Raw genomic sequence first — 3,477 nt, forward strand, 5'->3', positions numbered from 1 at the left:
TCCAAGAGGTTCAGCTTGGTGTTTTGCATCTTTGGTGGAAGATCTCACATTCTCTTCAGGAAACTATTCAAGTGAAGTGTAAGCTAGATGGGGGTATGGATCCAGTTGATCTTGTTATATGCAATCGCCTCAATTTTCATCTTCAAGATTGGGCTCTAGCTCAAAGGTTTCCTTCTATGTCCAGGCAGCTTGAGAAGAACCTCCTTATAGCAATATCGTGAGAATGCTCGAAATAACAGAATACAAAGTGATAGCAGAACTCAGAATAAATCTACTGATCGCAGGCCACTTCGAGGGGGTAACCTCCTTTGAGCAAGCTCAATACAATAAATTCGTCCGTGCCCATCAATGGCCTCAACCTATTCTTATATACTGGGTACGATCTAGAAAAGTAATACTACCTATGCATGTGGGATAATAAAATAAACTCACGGGACGACTTACAAAGCATATGCGTCCAACAACTCTACTGTAACAAAATAAACAGAAGGAACACACAGGTTCCTAACACAGCTTCAGCCTCAGAGGAAAGGTCAGGTAAATTAGGATGGGCATTGGACTCCCCCTCCTTATGGAGTTCTAAAAATTAATACTGATGGTTCTTCTCGAGGGAATCCAGGCCTTGCTGGTATTGGGGGAGTGGCTCATTGTAGTTCTGGTGATGTTAAATTCTTTTTCTCAGTTCATAAGGGTGATTACACTAACAATCTCATGGAAGCTTAGGCTATTTTATATGTTGTGGAATAGTGTTGCTTGCGGGGATGGAGTAAGATTATCTGTGAGTTTGATTCCCAAGTGGTGGTGAACTTGCTTTCCTCATAGGAGCTTGAGGATGTTAGTTGGCAACTAGCCAATATTGTTAATCAAAGTATTCTCTTCTCTACCTCTTTTCAGTTCAGTAAGTTCACTTATATTCCTCATGAATGGAATAGAGCTACTGATTGTTTAGCCAAATGGGCTTCTAGTCATGATTCGGGTTGGAATATTATGGATAGGGGGAAACTTTCCTTTGAGATGGTGCAAGAATTTGATGATCTTGTTGCTCGGGATCGAGCTCCTTGTTGAGCTCTCCTTGTTGTATTCCTTTCTATCTTAATAAATTTTTACTCCTCTTTTTCCAGAAAACCATAGTTATAAATTCATGCTACTCTCTATCACTCTAATAGGCTAGTACCATTGATCCTAATTCAAGATAATTAAAAACAATCGAAAACGATAGCAAGGCTTGATCTGTTTTCTAAGGGTTGATTTGATTTGCTCACTACATTAGAGAAAATCTAGTCAAGCACTCCATGGCATTTTCATTGCTAAATATATTTGGTAAAAGATGAATAGTCAAGGTAAAGAGAAAATCTTGTAAAAAGAGGGAGACGATGTGAATCTCTTTTTCAATGAAGATGTATTCTCAAGGCTGCACTTATATAAACATAGAACTGTTTGATAAGTTTTAAGAACCCCAATTACTTGAAGGGCAGGGTTCACACTTAGCCTAGATTCAATGAATTGATTGCATAGGCCTGAACCAAGGAAGGACTTCCCAATCATACAAACTCATCAATTTTAGAAAATGGAAACTATCAATTAGCTTTATCAAATATAAAGCTTGTACATTTAATAATGACAGTTTGAATATGTTTAAATTAGATTATGTAATTTTTTCATCTATAATCCATATTTTTACTGTATTATTTGCTTGCTCATCTTAGTGATAAATCATAAAGCATAATTATAGACAATGACATATAATAAGTTTTCATGATCTAAATTCTGAATCAATGGAACTTTAATTTACAGATTTATTATTATAATCGACTAAAAGTGTTCAGAGAATGACAATGGGCATTGATTGCCTTAATCAAGTAGAAAAAAGAAGCAGCTTGTATTATTTTTGTTCATTTTTAAGCATGAAAGTGGAGGGTGAAGGTAAATCCAATCGCTATCAAGAAGATGCAAAATTAGTAACAAACAGACGATGCTCATTTTTGAAAAGGCTACAAATGACATCACTTAACATATATTATCTTTTTGGAATCCATATGACACAGTAGAAATGAAAATCGCGGCAGTAAAAACCCGTTTGATTTAATTTGCTCCCTGATTCACGAACCCTTAAGTGGTATCACAAAACATATGCACAAAATGATATGGAATGGAACGAAATGTAAAATGGCATTATTAGAAAATTTTGATAACCCGAAATTCCCTACAGGAATAAGAAAATTGAGGGAATTGTTCCATCAGGAAGATGGATCTATCATGGAATTTGACAGAAGATTCAAAAGAGGTAATGTGGAGTTTGAATAACATCTAAATGAAGAGAAGAAAATAGAATGGAGTTTTTCAGAATTGACAACGGTATCCTGCCTGATAGAAATTCAATGCTGTCATGGAGCAGAGGGGCAAAGAGAAAGTAGAAGGGTTAACTAGTTTCAACTTAAAAATTGAACAACTTAAGTTAGAAATAGGACAGCAAAGGCCAAATGTTAAACGAATGTTGCAAGGAAATTGGAGAGAAAAAAGAAAATACAGTAAGAGTAGACCCTGCACAGTCAGGAAACCAAACTCATTGTATTGGTATAGAATCAAATTGTGACAGAGATATCACATATGTAAAAGGATTGGTAGAAAAACAGTCGCATGCGTGGGATGATGGTTACATCATACTGCCATGGAAACCAAACAAAATAAATGCAAATGCAGTACAAAATACATAACTAGACATAAAGAATGGTTCATTCTAGAGAGGTAGATGCCAAGGCTGAGGCTGAGAAAGAGGAAGTTGATGAGATGCTACTTGATTCCATTAAAAAATAAAGGTCATTTTGCATTTGAATATTGGGGAGGAAAGAGGAAACAGTGCTGATTCTATGTTCAAGATGACCATGATCTCTTCAATTGCCTCAAGGCACATAGACATTGAGGGAAATGGAGAGATATTGAGGGGCTCAAGAGCATTTTCAACTACAACCAACTGAATCATTAAAGGAAAGTTGAAATGTTTTGAGTTTTTTTCTTAATATCATTTAGATTTTAGTTTGTCGGATATACTTTCGAGATCTTATAGGAATCGGAAAATTGCTGACAAACATACTGACGAGTGAAAATAACCCACATGGGCCTATTAGCTCAGTTGGTTAGAGCGTCGTGCTAATAACGCGAAGGTCGCAGGTTCGAAACCTGCATAGGCCATTTTAAAATTGCTTTACCAGTAACAATCATACTGGTGATGGTTACTCTCTTACATGAATCAAAATCCGGAATAAATTGAGACTAACCATGTCGTTGAGGCATAACTCTATCGAAATGCACTGAAGTCATGTTTTGGATTCACAAAATATAGAATGAGAAGTATACGAGATCAATGATTTATGGAGGATAAAACAAAAATATTTGCATCATTGGAAGTATCATACAGTATTTTCACCTTATGCTTAGGACCATGAAGTCTTCGCCAGTCATTTTTATGGACGAAACACT

General features: G+C 36.1%; 1 non-coding gene across 1 annotated transcript; it reads left to right on the forward strand.

Moving 5' to 3' along the window:
* The first annotated feature begins 3,115 nt into the window (after window positions 1-3,115).
* Window positions 3,116-3,189, forward strand: TRNAI-AAU (transfer RNA isoleucine (anticodon AAU)). Its single transcript has one exon. It is a non-coding gene; the product is annotated as a tRNA-Ile (tRNA).
* The last annotated feature ends 288 nt before the right edge of the window (window positions 3,190-3,477 follow it).

Source organism: Cupressus sempervirens, chromosome 2 (assembly GCF_028749045.1).
Source record: "Cupressus sempervirens isolate cs-2001-9-10 chromosome 2, ASM2874904v1, whole genome shotgun sequence".
Lineage (NCBI taxonomy): Eukaryota > Viridiplantae > Streptophyta > Pinopsida > Cupressales > Cupressaceae > Cupressus > Cupressus sempervirens.